Source organism: Sminthopsis crassicaudata, chromosome 1 (genome assembly GCF_048593235.1).
Source record: "Sminthopsis crassicaudata isolate SCR6 chromosome 1, ASM4859323v1, whole genome shotgun sequence".
NCBI classification, from domain to species: Eukaryota; Metazoa; Chordata; class Mammalia; order Dasyuromorphia; family Dasyuridae; genus Sminthopsis; species Sminthopsis crassicaudata.
In genome coordinates, this window is record NC_133617.1 from 62,061,891 (window position 1) to 62,084,038 (window position 22,148).

The 22,148-nt window shown below is 32.3% G+C and overlaps 1 protein-coding gene across 7 annotated transcripts in view; it reads right to left on the reverse strand.

Annotated features, from left to right (window-relative positions):
• GATAD2A (GATA zinc finger domain containing 2A) overlaps window positions 1-22,148 on the reverse strand; it is a 198,795-nt gene that overhangs the window by 116,314 nt on the left and 60,333 nt on the right. For all 7 annotated transcript variants that reach the window (XM_074306954.1, XM_074306937.1, XM_074306920.1 and 4 more), the window contains one exon: window positions 3,649-3,736. The gene's annotated coding sequence lies outside the window, so the exon portion shown is untranslated. The remainder of the gene's footprint in view (window positions 1-3,648; window positions 3,737-22,148) is intronic.

Here is a 22,148-nt window from a genome sequence, read left to right on the forward strand (position 1 = left end):
ATAAACATTTAACATACTAATGCTTTAGTTAGCTAGTCCCTTCCTGAAAGGACACCAAAGAAAGAGTAAGAGTTTTCATGTGTAAAAAGTTATTTATAGCAGCTCTTGTAAATTGTGAGCTCCTTGCTAACAGGAACTATCTTTTATCTTTCTTTATATCCCCAGAATTTATTAGTGCCTGGCACACAGTAGACACTTGAAAATGGTTGACTTACCAGTACTAAAGGAGTGGAAATTAACAAGGTGATCAACTATAAAGAAACAGCTAAAAACATTTTTTTATGGATGTCATGGAATATTATTGCACCATAAAAAATTGACATGGATAGTTTGAGAGAAACCTGTGAAGACCTGTAGAAGAACAATTTAAACAAAAGCAATTACATTATAAAGAAAAAGAACTTTGAAAGCCTCAAAAATACTCATTAAAGGCAAAGATGAATCTAGAAAACTGATAATGAAGGAGCATGCCACTCATCTCTTGACAGAAAAGTGATGCATGACATACAACATTTTTAGACACAACATGGAAATTTTTTTTCTTCGCTATGCATGTTTGGTTATTGTTTTTGTTTTTTTTTAAACAAGGGCTTTCTTTTTCTTTTTTAATAGCTTTTAATTTTTCCAAATAGATACAAAGATAGTTTCCAACATTCACTTTTGCAAAAGTCTGTGTTAACGAATTTTTCTCCTCCCCTTCCCTCCAACAGAAAGCAATCCAATAAAGGCCAAATATTCAATTCTTCTAAATACATTTCCATACTATACTCATCATGCTATGCAAGAAAAATCAGATCAAAAAGGGAAAAAAACTAGGAGAAAATAAAAACAAGCAAATACCACCACCGCCACCACCACAACAACAAAAAAGTGAAAATATTATGCTGTGATCCACATTCAGTCTATATAGTTCTTTCTCTGGATGCATGGTACTTTCTATTACAAATCTACAGGAACCAAAGAGCTTTGTTTTTCATTACCATGGAAATTAATGGTCAAGGAGTAGTTATAAGGAGGAAGAAGGGTACTAAGGAATTTTTTTACGTGCAGAGAAAAGAAAAAAATAATAAAAAGAAGCTTAGAAAAAAGGAAAATAGCACAGGCAAGTAGGGAAGCTTTGAAAGCTAGAGATTAAACTCATATGCTTGACATATCCATTTTATTTGCCAATTCTTAAAAGCAAAATAAAAGTATTTTTAAAAAATTAAGGACATTTGAGTGCTCAAATAACAAGACATACAAAAAGTTATATGAATACATCTACAAAACATTTTTTATAGAAAAAGTCAGGTTTAAACAATTAGAAATATAGTAATTTTTCAATTGAACTATGCCAATATAATAAAAATGATAATGCTAGCAAATTACATCATAGATTAAAAAAATAATGAAATTAATCTGGAAGAAAAAGTCAAGATTAGAAAAAGAAATAATGGAAAAAAAAAAAAAAAAGGTGGGAAGAAAGGGGACCTAATAAAACCAAATCTCAAAATTACTAACAAAGCAATACTCATTGTAACATCTAATACTGGATTAAAAAAAAAACAAAAAACTGCAAAGTGTAACAGATTAGGTACACAAGAACCAGAAGCAACTGAATATAAAAACATAGTTTTAAATAAATCCAAAGACTCCAACCCCTCTTTGGTAAAAACCTGTTGGGAAAATTGGCATACAATATGGCAGACACTTGATTTCAACTAGCATTTCATACTCATGTGACACAATGCTTTAAATGGACTCAAAATGGGGTATAAAAGGTCATAGAATAAGTGGAGCCAAAATGGCAGAGTAGCAGGAATAAGTACAGATGATTCCCACCACTTAACTCCTACAAACAAAGCTAGAAAATTCACTAGACTGAATCCTTATCAGGAATTCCAAGGGAAAAAAAAAAAGAAAAAACAAACAGTGAATTGCCAGTTCAGGTTGGCACAAAGAAACAAAAAGATCTAGAGAAAAATTGACTCTACAGACCTTTCTGGAAAAAGGAGAGGCAGTACACCAATACAAGAAGTCTCAAGATCAGAAGAGAGTGATCTAACTTTTATAAATATCTTATATGTACGCATGTAAAGGGGGGATGGAGCACGAAGAGAGAAGGGTAGATGTAGAGGGAAGTTCCAGTTCAGACTTTGAAACAGTGTACAATTAACCTGTGAAGGAAATCAAAAATGCAAGCGGACAAAAACAGAGGGATTGGAAATGCTAGGTAGTGGTGGAACTCATTATCTCTTTCTTCTAAGTTGGATGCCTCAATCACATGCTGCAGAACAGTTACTTGGCATGCCAGGCTCTTCACATTCGCTCCAGCAGCATTTACTTAAGAGCATGACATGGTTTTTTACCAAAATGGAAGCTGACAAGTGCCATCATTGTCTGAAGCAAACTTTTGAAAAACTAGGCTATCACTGGAAGAAGAATCAGGCTACAATATCAACAAATAAATACAAAACAATAGATTGACTTTCAAAATAAACTGTAGAAATGGATGAAATTTCAGTGGACTTCAGACTATCAAAGGGGGTTTGGGCTGATGTTGTTAAGGCACTTCTGAAAAAGGAGGTTGAATGATGTTGTGAACAGCCAATATATAAAGTATGGCAAATATCATTCTGTGAAATGTTCTTTCATTCTTACACTTAAATTTTCAAAAGTATTTTCTTTGGGTGTGTAAACCAATATATCCATTTTAATCTATTCATGCTGACAAAATGTACTTGCTGAAACTATCAAAAATTAAAAATAATAACAACATAGCTTAGCATAAAAGGTACAAAACCTTACCCAAGGGGGGGGACCACAAATTTAAAACAGCTGCTAATGGCTCCATTAGACAAGAAATATTACAGTAAAAATCAAGACTGAAAAATATCTTCATAATAATTTTTAAAACTTTTGAAGACAAGAAAATGTTAAAAATTCAAAACATAAAATATCTGAAGAAGTGACTCAGACATCATACAAACAGGGATTTGTAGCAGAGACTCAGAAAAATGTTTTTAAATAAATAAAATAAAACAGTTTACAAAAGAAATCCATTATACCAAAATAATTTTCCCCTCCAAAATTCAGAGACTCCAGGTTAAGAATCCCTAATCCTAATCCAATCTGAACAAAAATGTCCTCTATAATATAATGGTCATCTAAGATTTTTTTCAAAGATCATAAATAGGGAAAAGGGGGAGAAGGGTAGAGGAGTTAAGATTTGGGAAGTGGTCTTTCTACATCCTAAGACAGCCCATTCCACTGCTATTTTAATACATCCTCAGTCCTTCTTCAACACTCTAAACCATGATACTGTATTTTTTTTAATTTGGAGAAACAAAACATTAATATATCCTATTTTTTGGTTGAGGAAGTCGAAGTGAATAGAGGTTAATGTTAATATACACTATGATTAGAAGAACCTAAATATTCTGATCTTTTAGGTTAATGATCTTTCCATCACCATTAAGCCAATTCTCACGAAAGTAGAAAATTTATTACTTAACGTACAATAAACATAAAACAGCCAAATCACTAAGTGTGACCAATGGCTCTTGGTGATATTCAATTTCCTACTTTTTGACACAAAAAGAGATAGTAAAAATTACAGTCACAAACAAAAATCAAGATACTACCACCAAACTGATTTCAAGCAGTTACCTGACTTCTGTGTGCAATAACTCTTGGCTACATCAGCTGGCCATATATGAAATCCAAATGAAAAGATAACTTTGGCCTGTCGTTGAACCTAAAGTAAAAGAAAAAGAAAAGAAAAATCAATTAATTTGATGCACTACCTCTTATTTGCTGGTCTTCTACACATATTTACATATTATAAATATATAGTAGATAACGAAATTTTACTGATTAGAAATGGTAGATTACAAGTCTAATCAACAGTCAACTATTTATTAAGCACCTACTATATGTCAAGTAGAGTGCTAAATACTGGGAATTAAAAAAAAAAAGTCAAATGATAGTACTGGCTCTTAAGGAGCTCACAATATAAAGGGAAACTAGGGAAGGTAGAAGAGAATAGCATGCTTTAATTCAAGAAGACAGATCATCTGGGAAATGATGAGATAGCTGCCCTAAACGACCTCCTTAAAATAGAGGAGCTCTCTCTTCTATCTGATAGCCTTTCCAACAGAAAACTCCAAGGGCAGAGGAGATCATAAAGAGCTACAAGATTCAAGATTAATATTATGATGTAGGATGATAAGTGTCTAGAGATTATGATGAAACTGAGAAATGGAGTTCAGTAGAAGATGTTACTAGTACTTGGATACTAGTTCCTGTTCCTAAATTAAGTCTAGATGTGATCTTAGGCAAGTCACTTATCTTCTCTGGGGCTGGGTTTCCAGATATATTAAGTGAGGGACTTGTCTTCAATAATAATAAAAGCTTTTCTCTCAACACAGACAGTCAAGACAAGTATTTATTAACAATACTCATTTTATCTAGGTTATATTGTAACACATGTAAAAAAAATTACTCATGCATATATACTGTGGGGAAAAAAATTCTAAATTAAAAAAAAAAATACTCATTTTACAAATGGAAGAAATGGGATTCAGAGATATTGAAGAACTTGTCTATGGATCACATGACTTAAGTCCTACAAGTGAGAGTCAAAGTAGGACTCCTGACTTCAGATTATTTACTATACCATATTCCTTTCAATGTTTTCTAAGGATCATCTAAATGAAATACTCAGGACGTTATTCTGTATCCTCACTAAGGAAAAATGAATGATCACAATAAACAAACACCAATATTTCAGTTAACATTTTACAAAAGTTTCAGGGCAACCTAACAAGCAGAAGTCAGGATAAAATTAATTTTTTCCTCTCACATTAAAGAAAATTAATATATTTATGAATAATAGCTTTGAAATATAGCAATGAAGGGGAATAATTTCCTACTTATTTTTAAAACTAATAACTAATGAATCTAAACATATTGTTTTTTTGAAAGCTACATAAAATTTACTGACTTCTTATAATGCTTTCTTAAGAATTATTATTTAAAACATCTCATAAGGTAGAGAGTCCCTTATCACTGAGTTCTTTAAGCTCAAACTCGGATCAATTCCATTCAATAAGTATTTATCAAGTGTCTGATATGTGTAAAGTTCTGTGAAGATTCTAGAGAAACAAAAAAAAGTTGGGGGGAAAGGGACTGTGTTATGCAAGCAGGGAGGGAAGCCAGTCCCTGCCCTCAAAGGGCTTTTATATAGATAGATAGAGATAGAGATATATTGGCACTTGCTTCAGTGAGCTTTATTTCATTCTTTCAATTCAATAAGCACTTATTAAACCTACTGTATGAAAGGCATAAAACTGGAATACAAAAACCAGACAGTGCTTTCCTTCTGCTCCCCAACTTTCTGCCTTGGATGTTTCCTTTCTCCCATTCCCCTACTCCATCCCACACTCTGATACATTTAATTTTCTTATCTTCTTGCCTTAGTTGTTTCCCATTCCAACAATGCTTTCCTTTCCCTTCTTCACATATCTTTAAAAGCCCAAATAAATTTCCATGTAATTGTTGACTTAGTTTTGCCACAGACCCCTCTCCAAGTGACAAGGGCAAATTATTTCACCTATCTAGTTCTCATTCTCCAGTGTTAAATCTAATTAAATCTAGCATCCTATAACTTCCAAGTTCCCTTCTCTTTCTTCCTGAAGGAGAACAGTAATAGAGGAACAGGAAAAAAATAAATCATGTATTAACTGAAACAAAGCAGACTGGCAAGGTCTTCCTCCTTCAAAATTAACATTTATAAGAAGCCTACTAGTGTGTCAAGCATGGGCACTAAGGAAGACAAAAAGTCTACATTATATGACATTAGGGAGCTCACACTTTACTAGGAATAGAAGATCCAAATGTAAACATATATAATATAATGCTACTTAGAAATTGATCATGTACTTTTTTTTTTGTTTTTTTGCTGAGGCAATTGGGGTTAAGTGACTTGGCCAGGGTCACAAAGCTAGGGAGTGTTAAGTGTGTAGATTTGAACTTAAGTCTTCCTAACTTCAGGACTGGTACTCTATCCACTAGAGTGTACTTGTACTTTCAAATAAATAATGATCTGGGACAGCTAGATGGTCTAGTTGATAGAATACTGGTCCTAGAGAAAGTAGGACCTGAATACAAATCCAGCCTCAGACACTTAACACTTCCAAGGACTCAGACTTGGAGAACTTATATTCAAATTCTGCCTCAATTACTTATTACCTGTGTGACTTTTAGAAAGTTATTGAACCAAAGAGCTTATATTATTTAAAAATATAAATAGTTGAAAAGGTTTATTATGAACTGCTTACACCTGCAACATACAATACTGAGTTGAAAAAACAAATTCATATATACATAAATACAATATGAGAAAAAAGGTGGGATATATCAGAAAAATTTTCCCATAGAAAGTGGCACCTGAGTTGTGTTAATGGGCTAAATTTAATCTTTTTTTTTTTTTTTTTTTTTACACATTTCTTTATGAATCCTATTGGAAAAGAAAAATGAGAACAAAAGGGGGAAACCACATATGAAAAAAAAAAAAAAGAACAGAAGAAAAAGAAAAAAAGTGAACACAGCATGGGTTGACTTATGTTTAGTCTCCATAATTCTCTCACTTGCCAAGATGCAGGTAGCATTTTCCATACAAAGTTATTGGGATAGGCTTGGATCATGGAATTGCTGAGAAGAACCAAGTCTTTTATAGTTGATTATTGCACATTCTTTCTGTCATTGTATACAACATATTTGTGGTTCTGCTTGTTTTGCTCAGCATCAGTTTAAGATAAGCCTTAATGTTTAAACTTTAAAAATCTAAGGGCAGAAGTGAGAAGAAAGCATTTATCTTGACATCATCATGCTCAGATGTTCCGATTCAACTTTTAATAACTAGGAAATTCCTTTATCAAAAAAATAATCTCTTACCCTTCTACTAATCCCTAAGCCTTATTACTCTAAAACTTAATTCTTCATTTTCACCTTAAGACTTCCAACCTTTCACCTTTCAGTACTTTGCCAGGTTATCACCCAGTTTTACTCTACAATATCCTTCACTTTTAATTTTCTTAATGCCTTGTCCTTCATTTGATCATTCACTTGACAAGCACTAACCCTGGCTCTCCCAAAGTCCATCTTCTACCTCCTCTGCTCCTACTTACTTATTATACTACAGAACTAGTGATATAACCAAGAAAATTAGAATCAATACAAATCTACCTTATCTAATCCTCACTCTTCCTAATGTTCCTATTATTGTCCCAGATATCACCCTGTTGCCCCAATTCTCAACAAAGATGTCATTTTCAACCTCTTCTCTCACCCCCATCTAATATTTGCCAAGTTTTGGTAATACTTTTCCAATATCTATCAAAAAATCACCCCCCTTTTCTCCTCTAATTCTGTCCATATCCTGGAATAACCTCAACACAAATCTGGACTATTTCACTTATCCTACTCAACAGATTCCATTAATTAGCTACCTATTACCTCTAAAGAGCCATATCCCTTACCATCTTTCAACTTTCTCTATCCATCTAGGCACTCTATACCTTCTATGTACATGTTGTCTATTCTATCAGAACATTAACTCTATGAAAGAACAGTTTTACTTTTTTTTTATATGCTCAGTGTTTAGCAAAGTGACATAATAATGATGATGATGATGATAGTAGTAGTAAATAGTAGTAGTAACAGTAGTAGTAATAATAACAGAAGCAAGAATTTATGTAAAGCTTTAAGCTTAAAAATTGTTTTTCAAATATTCCTCATTTTATCCCCATAACTAATCTGGTTAGGTGTTAATACTACACTATTTGATATGAGAAAATGAGGCAGATATCAATTAAATGATTTCTCAGAATCACTTAGGAGAAGGAAGTCTACGAAAGTCTGACCTCACACAACCTGGCTAGTACATAATTGCTTAATAAATACAAACTGATGATAGTAGGAGATAATATTGAACCTGGGTCAGTTTGACATGACCAAAATTCACACAGGGGAAGAAAATTTAATTAATCCTAGAAAATCAGACTGGAAAAAAGAAAAGTAAGCTAAAACCAAAATGTGAAGGGCTCTAAATGCCAGGCAGCACCAACATCATCATCATAGCTCACATAGAGCATTGTAAAGTTTGTGAAACTCTATGCATTATGTAGAACTTGGTATAGTAACTGGCACACAGGAGGAAGTTAATATGTTTGTTAATTGATATTGTTTTATTTTACAAATAATAGGGAGCCTCTGATCCTTGATTAAGGAAATGACACAAATAGAACTATATTTTAGAAGGATTATTTTGGAACATCTTGGATGACAAATTGAAGAAGACTAGACCAAGGAGGAGATAATGCAATAGGCCAGGACAGAGGGCTTCAGGAAGATAAAACTAGGAACTCCAGGTCTTTGATAGATAGGTGAGATTTTTCTTTTTGCCTTATCTACTAGGGATTCCAAGTCACTGGAATGCTCCACTTCAACCCTTTCAGACTCCTTCTTTATTCAAGTCTTCTCCCATTAGAATGTAAATTCTTTGAGATGAGAGGCCTAGCCCATAGCAACTACCCAATAAGCAAAGGGTCATCTCTGAGGGATGACTAGCAGCTGGAGAGACTCAGAAAGGGCAGCATGAACAGAGTAACTTATGTGTTACATGGAATATTGACAAAACTTAGCAACTACCAAAACTATGGCGAGAAAGAGTAAACAATTAAGGATGCCAGTATATTGATATGCCTGGATAACTAAAAAATAACAAAGACCTAAATAGAAATAAGCAGATTCAGTAAAGGGGTAGATACAGAAAAATGAAAAGAAAATGAAAAGAAGTTGTTTTGGAAACAATAAATTTGAGATGCCTATGAAACGTTTGGAGAACAATGTCCCATCAGGAAGTTGGTGATATAATAATAGAAAACATTTATACAGAAATTACTATGTATCCAGAACTATGCTAACAATTATTATCTTATTTGATAATAACTGTGGAAAATGGGTGCTATACATTATCCATTTTATAGATAAGGAAATTGAAGCAAAGAAAAGTTAAATGCCTTTCACAGGGTCATATAACTAGGAAGAGTCTGAAGCCAAAGTTGAACAAAGTTTTGCTAACTTTAGACCTGATAATACTATGCCAGCTCCAGCAAAGTCCAGTAGGACTAAACATACAGATCTGAGTACTAATTATAATTCAAAGCATTAGTCCTGATCACCTAAAGAAATCAGATAGAGGAAAATGATGGCCCAGGCTACACCCATGGAGTTCAAAACCCACAGTTAGTGGGTATGATGTAAATCATGATTCAACAAAGGAAATAGAGAAAGAATAAACTAAGTAACATTTGAAAGGCAGAGCTGTAAAGAAATTAAGAAGAGTGAGATTTAGGAGAAAAAAAAAACGACCATCAGATTTTAGCAATCAGGAAATGACTGATAATCTCAAATAAAAGAGTGAATTGATGAAGTGAATAGTCTAACGGAAAATTAAAAAGTAAATAGAAAATGGGGAAGTGTAGGTATTCTTTTTCAGGAATATAGCTATGAAAGAAAGATATGATGACATGATAGGGTCAACTGAGGGCTTTCATTTTGTTTTATTAAGAATGAGCAAGTTCTAAGCTCATTTATGCTAAAAGAAAAATAAAGAACAGATAAGAAGATATTAGAGATAAGAAAGGAGATGATTGAAAGGGTAAGCTCTTGGAGAAAACAGAGTCAAAGACAAGCAGAAGAGTCATCTCTATCTACAATAAAGGAGAAAGAAATGATTATGCTGTGGAAGGGTTTTGAGATGGAGAACAAAAGAGGAGGGAAGTTATCAGCCAATTGTTTGGGTTTATTTTGTTTTGTTTTTGAAGGCTGAAGAGTTATGAAGTGATTTCCTTTGCTTACAAAGAAAAGGTCAGTGAGGAAGGTCTAGCAGTTTTCAGGTATTAGAAGTTCCTAATTGTTCTTATGTTCTTGTTCATGAATGTCTTTAGCAGTCTGGTGAAGCCTATGGAATCTTCTGAATACTGTTTTCAAATGTATAAAACAACAGACATAGAATTACAAACAAACAAAAAAAGTCAACTATACCAAAATTAAAATGTCATTTTCCCCCCAATCAATTTCATGGACTCTTTTGACTCACATATCCCAAGTTAACAACCTGAGACGTAAATGTTTTAACAAAAGATGACTAGTCTGAAAGATATTTAAGAAACCTCAGTCAACCTATCTGGACCTATTTTATTTGGAATTTACATTATTTCCATTATTACATCATACCACCTATTCTTTCATTTCTTCACCCATAATTGCCAGAAGTTTATTGTGATAGGAAGATTTTATTTTTAAGCAGATTCTTATGCAATTCACAGTTTATGGATGTGAGAAATACTTTTTTTGCAAGACAATTTGCAAAATGATAGACGGAGCAAAAATAGTGAACAGTTGTATTAAAAAAAAAAAAAATTCATTGCTCCCAACAAACAATTCTACAAACCCCACCTAAATGTTAAAATTATATGGAACAGGTGCAAAAAAAATTTTTTTTGGCATGTCAACATTATATAGAACAATGTAAGACAACTAGCAGCAAATAAAAGACTTATTGGCCTGTTTTGTCATGGGCTAAGTAAGTCTGAGTTGTTTTCCAGAATGCTAAAGAACAAGATAATAAACTGCAGTTCTCTTTACAGAATAGAAGAAATAACCCCCTGTAAAATATAAGATTATAAACAAAACATAGAACTGAAAGGTCATCTGTCATCTATTGCATTTTTCAAATATTTCATTAAGTATTAAAATCTGCACCTACTTGAACACCTTTAAGGTCAGTGAGCTTCATACTGGTGGACAATTCAAAACTGTTAGAAAAATCTTCCTTATACAATATTATTAAAATGTTTCCCCCATAATTTCAATTTGTTGAGTTTACCAGGGCCAAAGACAGGAAATCTGATTTCTTTACTACAAGAGACTTCCAATTCAAAAGAAATTAAATTCGACAAACATTTATTAAGCACTCAGACATCAGAGCACAGTGCCAGGTAGATCAAGGAAGGGAAGTAAATAAGCATTTATCATACCACCTACTATATGTCCCAAACTGTTTTAAGTACTTTTTACAAATATTATTTTAGATGCTCTCAGAGTATCAAAGACACCAAGTTAAAGACACAGGTTATAACCATGAAGGAACTGTAACATATTAACGGGAAAACAAGGCATAAAGATGTTCTATATTATTTTGCATTATAATCAGTCAATATACATTAAGCACCAATTAACTGAAAAGCTCAAAGGGGACACAAGACAAAAAAAAAAAAAAAAAAAATTAACCCAAGCTCTCCAGGAGCAATATTCTACTGGGAGATTATACAAAGATAAGCAAATACAAGGGATGTACTATGAAAATGGAGAGAGACTGCAACCCTCTTTTGTGAACCCAGAAAAAAAGACAAAAGTGAGAGAAGGCATTCAAAGTAGGAACACAATAGTCAATCCATCAGACTAACATGAAATCCATCAAAAGCACTTATTCAATTCTTACTAAGAGCTAAGCATAGTGCTAAATTATGGAGGTACAAGTAAAAAATAAAAATAAAAAAGAACCTCTGTCCTCAAGAACCCAGCTCCTTTTAGGGAAGATACCTCTCTGAAAAAGCTACCTTCATAAAAGTGGGACCTGAACTGAGTTTTGAAAACCAGCCAGGGAAGCTAAGAGATTTGAGACAAGGAGAGAATATTCCAAGAATGAGTGAAAAGGAGGCACAATTTAAAAATCAAGTAAGTTGGTTTAACAGATAAGTATAGTCAAATAATGGTGCTTGGGAATAAGAAAAAAGTGTCAGAAGACTAGGCCAATAAGAAGTTAGGTGGTGAAGAATTTTAAATGGCAAATAGAAGAGTTTACATTTGATAAAGGAAGTAATAGGGAGTCACTGAAATTATTGAGTAAGAGGTTGACAATAATCCAATCTTTTAGAAAAAATTATTTTGGCAACTGAGTGAAGAATGAATTGGAGCAGGGAGACTTAAGGTAAAAAGAATTAAAAGGCTATTACAACAATCTAAATGACTCATGATGAAAATACAAACTAGGATAGAAATATACATGAGATATGTGATAGCTGAAACATCAAAATTTGGCAGATTGGATATATACATTTAACACTGAAGTTGCTAGGTTCGGTGACTGGGAAGATAATGGTGTCTTCTATCCCTTACTCCCCCTTTCTTTGAACACAGATCGTCTCCAAAAATATTATAACATATCAAAAAACTTAAAGATGACTTTTGTCACAATAGGCACTATGGGAGAGATCAGAAGAAAGTAATCTTATTTTAGACTGTTATAATGTGATTATGAATAAATTAATATTTTCCAATATTTTCAAATATACTCCTAATTGCAAGATGCTTACTGTTTTATAACTAATGGCTACTTTAATATACATTTCTTGTAAGCTAAGGTGTTCCCCAACACCATGTTATTGGAAGCAGCTGTACAATCTCATTTTTATTCAATTCAATAACCTAACAATACAAAGACAGAGTATCTATCCTTCAAACTATTATAGTGAAATACTTGAGGATGTTTCATCAAGAAATGTGTTTTTTAAAAGTTAACTACATGTATAACTAGAAAAATAAAACAATTATTTAAAAGGAATATTGAATTGGTATTGATAAATGTTTACATAGACAGCCTTGATTTTACATTAATACAAAGACATGCTAGAAAAGAGACCATGACAACTTTCTGCTTTTTTCTTCCTTTCAAGTTCATTTAATCAAGTCTTAGTTTTGTTTGTTTTTTTTTTATTCTAAATTATTTCCTCCTTTATAAATTTGATATGCAACTTGTTTAAAGAAAAGATGTAAATAAAATTTGGGGAATCTAGAAGGGACTGTAATATTAAAGCCTTCTAATTTCTAATATTTTGCCATGTTATTAGTCAGAAAATATGACAATAGTTAAGGAATTGTATATGAAGCTCTTTTCAAGAAAATAAAATCCTTTAATTAATAATTTAACACCAAATATAAAAGTGAAATATAAACACATTCAAATCTCTTTTTTAAACTTAGAAATAAATGATGGTAAAGTAGTCCCTTCTTTTTAATAAACATTTTTTTCTGTGCTTACTAATGCTGAATGTTGCTTGTCTTAAACAGTCATTAGCTAGTTGGTGTTAAAAAAAGATCTAGTACTTTAGGGACCACTGCCTGTCTTGCATGTGCTGCAGTTGCCTTTCTTTCCAGAGGAATCCATACAATACAAAATGCCATCTAATAATCCTTTTCTAATGGATTGCATCTGTGCTTTCTATATTAGCAATGAATATGACATATGCACAATGTCACAGCTCTACACGTAATGTTCTCAGAGAACCTTACATATAAGTATGTGTATATATAAGTACATAAGACGTGTATGTCTATCTACATACAAATACATATACATATTTATAGTTCTAAATTTCTATATGTTGTAAAAAGATCTATTAACAGGTTCAGCCTTATTTCAGTTATCTAACTCTCTACAACCTGATTTGGGATTTTCCTGGAAAAGATACTGGGGTAAATTCCTTCTCCAAAACATTTGAAGAAGCAGAGTTATATGACTTGCTCAGGGTCACACAACTACTAAGTATCTGAGGCCAAATTTAAATTTGGAAGCTGAGTTTTCCTGACTCTAGAGTAGGCACTCTATCCACTGTGCCACCTAATTGTAAGCTAGTTTTTGCACTGAAGTATCATAGGAATAAACTAATAGTGTTATAGGATAAAAACATATTTGAAGTCCGAAGTACTAGATCTGAATTCCAGTTGAGTCGCTACTACAAATCTTATTTTGGAGTAACTAATTACCTCTGAGCCTCTGTTTCCTCTTATTAAATATGTCACTTCTAAACTGTGATTCTTAAGATCTTTATGAAATATGGTAGCCTAATCTTACTAGATTTTTTTTAAAAAGAAAATGACAAGAAAAGTTCAGAAGGGGACGCTATAAAACACACTTAAGAACACAAAAAAAACAGAGACTATGACATGAAAACAGGCAGTTTTTCAGACAGATTAGCAGCCAGAGGATACAATTTCACTAAATATTAAGAAGAAATGCAATTTGTGGGGTATCAATTATACATATATGTGTGCGTTACCAAAGGAAGTCAAAGATAGAGGTCCTATATATACACCAAAATTATATTTTTGATGAAATCAAAAAACTAGAAATTGTATAAGTACCAATTATACAATTTGCAGGTAAGGAGTAGGGATTCAAAAAAGGCAAAAAGTTAGTTTCTGCCGTCAAATAGCAAGCTTAGAGGGCGAATATGTAGAACTATCAAGTATTTTAGTGTACCCCATGATTTCGTTAACTTTTTTTGGCAGCCATACCATAGTGCTTACTTATATTAAGCCTACAAACATTCATAACATTATCAGAAAAACTGTGGTCTAACTGCATGCCTTAACTATGAAGTAGATTTTTTTAAATGTATCATCCCTGATTAATTTTATCTTATTAGAATCAGTGAAATATTCTTGTCAAAATTCTTTTGGATCCTGATTGTCTTTCATTATATTACTATTCCTCTCAGCTCTAGTGTCATATGAAAATGATGAGCATGCTGTCTATACCTTTTTCCAGAAGTCATTGACAAACATTTTAAGAAGTATAGGGTCGTGAAATGAACAGAACCAGAAGATCGCTGTACACTTCAACAACAATGCTATATGAAGATGTATTCTGATGGAAGTGGATATCTTCAACATAAAGAAGATCCAACTCACTTCCAGTTGATCAATGATGGACAGAAACAACTACACCCAGAGAAGGAACACTGGGAAGTGAATTCAAATTGTTAGCACTACTATCTACCCAGGTTACTTATACCTTCGGAATCTAATACTTAACGTGCAGCAAGAAAATTGGATTTACACACGTATCTAGGTTATACTGTAACACATGTAAAATGTTTGGGATTGCCTGTCATCTAGGGGAGGGAGGAAAGGGAGGAAGGGGAAAATTTGGAAAAATGAATACAAGGGATAATGTTATAAAAAAAATTACTCATGCATATATACTGTCAAAAAATTTATAATTATAAAATTTTAAAAAATAAAAATAAAAATAAAAAAAGGAAAGAAAAAAAAATATAGGGTCAAATCACATTCCCAGAATGTCCCAAAATAGATCTCCTGAGATACTGACAATGAATCAACAACTAGCTCTGAATTCATCTAACTATATTATTATCCACTAAATCTCTCTCCATCCTCCATCTTCCATCCGAAATCTAAACAAATAGTAATGCCACTCCTAAAGCTATACTCCAAAGAAGAAAGAGATCTATATGTACAAAAACATTTATAGACGCTCATTTTGTGGTAGCAGAATTAGAAACTGCACTCATTCAGGGAGAAGTAGTTAGACAAGTTATATCATAGGAACATGATGGGATATTACTGTGCAGTAAGAAATAATGAAATGAAGGGAATCGTTTTGAAGAAAACTGAGAAGGCTTGTATAAATTGATGCAAAGTGCAATGAACAGGACCAGGATAATTTATACTATATTATACTATACTGACATACAACTTTGAAAGATTTAGAAACTGATCGTCACAATGGCCAAACATTTCAAAGCACTCAAAATGATAGCTGCTACCAAACCAATAGTAAGATAATGAACTCAAGAGTATGAATTTAGTATAGATTTAGATTTTTTTTTTGACTTGGCCAACATGGAAAATTTTGCTTTTGATTACATATTTGTAATAAGGGTCTATATTTCTAATTTTCTCAATTGAGAGATAGGAAGGAAGAATAAAATGCAGATCTGAAAACAAAATTTCATTAAAAAAAAAAGATGAAAGTTCAAAAGGAAAGAGATTTAAGTAGAGCAGTTCTGGAAACTTTTTTAAAGAAATAAACTGTACATAATAGAAATTTATATATTTACATATAAACCTTTCTGTGGTTAATAGTTTAGTAATCCTAGTAATCCTGTACAAAAAGAAAAGTTAGCCCAAAATGAATTGTTCTCAATAAAGTGATCCTAGTACTTTGTAATTATCATTTACAAGCTGTTCATTAATTATTTTTTCAAAGATCTGTGGTATAAATGGATGGAAAATAAAGTAAGGGAGGAAAATATAAATAAGGAATATAGTAATATGAATGTTAAAAATAAAAGTAAAAACTTAAAATAATACTGAACACTGTAAAATTATAATAACCAGGCTCAAAGAAAAATTTTGTAAAAATCTATTTCTCTCTTTTTTGAAGAAGCAGGGGAGGTAAAAGTATACAATGTTTCATATGTTGTCAGATGGGGTTGGTGTATTAATTGGTTTTGTTGAACTTATTTTTTAAAAATACTTTTAGACAGTGTCCAATAAAGCAATGTTATAACAACAAGCAACAATAAAACTTTTTTACAGTATGATGGACAAGGCAACATTTCAGTAATTTAGAAAAGATTATGCTACATTTATGTTCCTTGCAAAATTAAGTAACCAGTACATTTATACAAAATATAATTTGATTTCTCAGCTGGAGAAGTTTAAAGGGCTGAAGAAACAATGCTCTACTTTCTGAAAAATGAGTTATTTGAAAGAACTTTAACGCCTATTGAGAAATTTCTCCTGTGAGAAATACTCATGTGCTCATGGAGAACTTATACAAATATATATATTTTAAAAAATCAATAGTTTCTACATTAAATTATATATTTAGTGCTATTACTATCAGTATGTTTACAGAGACAAAAACAGCAATGTATTTATTTGAAAGGAAAAAATCAATATTTTACCAAAGAAAACAAGAAAAACAGGAATGAAAGAGGAATAGCACTCTCTTTAAACTATATAACAAGAAACAATAAGTAAATACAGCTTTTTAAAAAATATAATAGTCGATTAACAAAAGCAAAAGAGATGAATAAAAGCTACTCCAATAGTCCAAGTATAGGGTGAAAAGTGATTTTACCAGGGTACTTACTGGCAGTCTCAAAAGAGTTAGGCATCTTCTAGAAATGCTGAGAGCTAATGATGACTATTCAGTTTTGCACACTCTGAGTTTAAGATGTCTAATACTTCATCCTGAGTGGTGTTCTCAAAGGCTAAACCAGCATTGCATATACTCTAAAAAGTTCTATTGTGCTAAAAAACACATAGAAACAGGCTGTCTACTTTCCAAGGACCAATCCAATTAAATACTAAGCTCACCACCAGTATTTATTGATGAATTCTTTGTTCACAACCCAAAAAATAAAGCAAATTTTAAAATGGCCCTCACTCTTATGTGGAAAAGGAGACAAAATAATGTATAAAGAGCATAGAGTAGGTGGTAAGTAAAAATTAGAATTTTTAGACCATTTATTTGAACATTAAATTGGCTCTTAATCCCCTAAAAACATGTTACTGCAATGTTACATGAACGCCAAACATCCCTCTAAAGTCACTCCAGGAAAGTTGAAACGAGGGAGGGGAAAAAAATAAGAAAGAAGAGGAAAAGGGAGAAGAAAAAGAAAAGAAGGTAAAAATTTCAACTTTTTTTTTTTAATTGTCATGTTCAATTAAAAAAAATTAGCACATCATGATGAAATTTCTGATTACAGTATCCTGTATTTTTATAAATCTCTCAGGCTAGTCTTTCACAACAGCCTATTTACAAATCCATATTCAAAATCTTTCCAGCCAGGTAGTACCTGCCTTGCCACTTTATCTTACTTGCAAGGCTTCTAAGAGCCCAGGAACACCTTCCCATCACAACGAGGTAGTCATTAAAAAAAAAAAAAAAAAAAAAAAAAAAAAAAAAAGACTTTACTGGCTATCTTATAATTTTAACAATGATAAGGGGGATTCACCCACTGTGATTTGTCCAAGTCCCTTAGTTGCCTTGGTCATCAAAACAATAACAACAACAAACAACATAAACCAACCCCACACCCCACCCACTTTTCCTAATGTGTTCATATGCTAGATTCAGCTCTCCTTTTGAGTACTGACACTATCTCAAAGAGCTCCAATACCTTAGAGGATACATATGTTGCAGTGCCTATACTTCATGCAGTTATAAAGGCTTTTAAAAAGGCCAGAAGTAATCACTCTTTATTTAAACATTGAGTTTTTAGTGACAATTTCTGTTTTTATATTTCCATTTCTGATTATATCTTTACCTCTTCTAACCAAATCTTGTATATCAAAGGATAAAAAGGGAAAGGGGAAAAAAAGTTTAGTAAAACTAACCAAGACAGTAATAAAAAGGGACAATATATGCAGATTTCTGGACCTACAATTCCCCAAATCTGCAAATAAAAAAGGTTCACACTCTCATCTCTTCCCTAGGGGCTAATCTTAGTCATCCTAATTACTTGGCATTCAATTTCATTTTTCTATTCCAGCCATATATATCTCTATAATCATCATGAATAGTTTTGCTTTCCTCACTCAGCATCAGTTCATTTAAATATTACTAAACTTTGCTCTCTTACAGCCCAGTAATATTTAATTATATATCACAACTTATTTAAACATTCCTGAATCAATAAGTAACTATTTCTTTTCTAATTCTTTGACATTATAAAATGACATTTTTAATAATATTTTATTTTTCCAAATACATGTAAATATAGTTTTCGACATTCACCTTTGCAATACTCTGTGGTCCAAATTTTTCTCCCTTCCTTTCCCCTCTCCAAGACTTCAAGCAATCTATATAGGTTAAACATGTGCAATTCTTCTAAACATATTTCCATATTCATTATGCTGCACAAGAAACATTGAATCAAAAGAAGAAAAACACAAGAAAGAAAAAGAAACACGCAAATAACAAAAAAAGTGAAATTATGCTTTTGATCCACATTCAATTGCTAGTTCTCTCTCTGGCTGTGGATGGCACTTTTCATCCCTCAAAAGTAACATTCTTAATATATTGATACCTATAAGATTTTTTATGAAGTCTGTTACTTTACACATATGCCAGCAATGGAATCTCTTGGTAAAATGAGCATCTTAGTTAATGGAAGTAACATTAATGAAGGGAAAGCATGAATTTTCAATCTGGATAATAAAAACAAAAATTGATTAGGCTGCAAAGTGAAATGTCTTTTGCCACTTACTTGGCCCCTGTGTATTTGTATTTTTAAAAACAACCAACCAACCCCAGAGATAGCAAACAGAAAAAAAAGACCATCAAAACTTGTGTGCAAATACCTTTCTCAAACTATTTTACCTTTCTAGTTCTTGCTTCCTCATATGCAAAACAAGGGTAACATAAGGTAACATGAGGGTAAATTTAAGAAGATAGTTGTTCTTCAATTCTTTAGTCCTTCAGCACTTATGAACCAGTGGACAATAATTATAGGGCTTGGAGTTTTCTGGGCAAAGAAACTGGAAAGGTTTGTTATTTCCTTCACAGTGGATTAAGGCAAACAAAGGTTAAGTGATTTGCCTGGGGTCACACAGTTAAAAAGGGCTGAGGCCAAATTTGAACACAAGTCTTCTAAGAAGAGTCCAGGTCTAGCTCTCTATCTATAGAGCCATCTAGCTGTCTACAATGTCTTTTAAAAGCATATAAATTAAGGAAAGTACTTTGTGAATAGAATATTGCCACTTTAAGAAGTTAGGGGAAGGGAGAATGACAAAGGAATAATGTATTATTTTTGCTTTTTAAAGACTATTCCTAATCCCAACTTTATTTCCTATTAAAGGGCAAGGGGTTAAATGGCACTGAAACTTGAGCCAGAGCACTTCAGTTAATTCCTCAGTGACCTTAAATCCACTAGTAAAATGGAATTACATTATCCCTAAAGTCCATTCAATCTCTAATTTCTATGACTTCCTCCTATTCTTCTACATTTTGAAGATTGGAAAGATAAAGTGAGATATTCTAAAATGAAAACAAAAAACTATCATTTCATTTCTATCCCTTTTGGCTAAAGACATTTTAAAACATCAATTCTATACTAAAGACTTTTTCCCCCCTACTTCTAGGCATTGTCTCAAAATATTTAACTGAAATCACGTTTTCCTATATCTTGATCACCAAGTTAGAGAACCAGCTAAAGGAATAACTTCCCAAGTTTTGTCATCTCAAACTGCTATTCATTTAAATCCCTATGAAAATGAAAAATAAAGGCTTACAGATTTAGAGTAGAAAGAGACAATTTAGCAAATTGGAAAATTAGGGCCAAAAGATTTTAATTAAGTGACTTGTCAACAGTCACACAGCTATCAGCATCAAAGGCAGGTTTAATCCAATTAACTCTTTACATCACTACAGAGCAGAGAAAAATGGGGCATTATATTATTTTTAGACAGAAATGTCAATTATATTACCTAATAATAATGTCCTGAATTCAAATTTATAAAGACATCAAAACATTCTCACTGGCGTAATGCAACTACAGCCACATAAATGTTGTCCTTTTGTGACCACTTCAAATCTTCATCCATATGTCAGCCTTTTACATTTTCAACAAAGGCTACTTCTTAAAAGAATATGAAATTATCCTTATTAATTTTCCCTTGCAAACAAAAACAATCTTCCCTCCTTTACCAACCAGCTTTAATTAAAAAAAAAAAAAAGCTAAATCTCAGATATTATTATTAGTCTTGTCCATATATCTGTAATGATCACTAAATATTATGGTTATTATTTAGGAGAATGGCAACAGCTAATATGAAATCACTTTATTTCTCTATTTACAATTTAGATTTTCTTTCTATCTCCAAGTTCCACATTTCATCTTATGCTCTTTTAATATTTATCTTATTTTTTATTACATTTGAATATACCCAAATACATCAAATTGATTTTGGGAGTGCTGAAAGTTCTCTCCTATTTTCAAAGAATCTTCCCTTGGTTCTGATTTTCCCCATCCCATCATTCGCCCTTTACGTTTCCTCATATTCAAGCCATCTTCTCTTCAAAATTTCAATGTTGATTTCATTTTAATGATTTAATTCATTCTTGTTATTGGAATAAAATCTAATGCCAGGAAAAAAAATTGTCAAAATAAAATCTAAACATTTTTGCTCAATCGCCATTTAAAATGGTTCATTCTGTATTCTTCAAAATGTTCCTCAACTTGTATGTTAAGGGTATCACTGGTTTCCTCCAATTATGCCTTCATTTTTATCTTCTTCCTAAAAACTGAATCTCACATTCTAATGAAACTCAGCTTAACAAAAAGTTTCCTAAGCAGACCAAAAGACAAAGGTGTCAATATCCTAGCAAGATAAAAATGGGAAAAGTATTTTTGCACTTTTTTTCTTTTTAAATAAAAGAATGTGCCTACCAAAAATGTTTGTACCAGCTCTATTATTTTTAGTGGCAAGGAACTGGAATCTGAATGGATGCCCATCAGCTGGGAAATGGCTGAGTAAATTATGGTATATGAATGTAATGGAATATTATTGTTCTATGAGAAACAGTAAGAATAATTTCAAAAAGGCCTGGAGAGACTTATATGAACTGATGCAAAGCGAAGTGAGTAGACCCAACAGAACACAAAATACACAAAAATAACAAGATTATGTGATCATCAACTGTGATGGACTTGGCTCTTTTAAATAATGAGGGTGATTCAGGCCAATTCCAATAAACTTGCTATGGAGAGAGCCATCTGCATCCAGAGAGAAGACTATGAGGATTGGCTGTACAACATAGTATTTTCACCTCTTTGACTGCTGTTTGCTTGCTTTTTTTTTTTCTCATTTTTTTTCCCTTTTTAATCTGATTTTTCTTGTGCAGCAAGACAAATGTCAAAATATATTTAGAAGAACACAGGTTTAATTTATATTAGATTATTTGTTGTCTAGGGGATAAGGGTAAAGATAAAAATTTGGAAAGGTTTTGTTCAAAGGTGAATGTTGAAAACTATCTTTGTATGTATTTTGAAAATAAAAGGCTATTATGAAAAAAATGTGTCTGACAAAAATCACAGTCAAAATACTTTATTTTGTGAAGAAAAGATTCTGGAAAATTGTTGGAGTAGGTCAGTAAATTTCAAACTCTCCAGATTTCCTCCACAAACAGAATAAATTTTCGCCTCAGGGTGGATAGGCAGGTGAAAAATCAAGAACAATTCAGACAGAACAGGGATCCTCCTAACACAATCCAAAAAGATCTG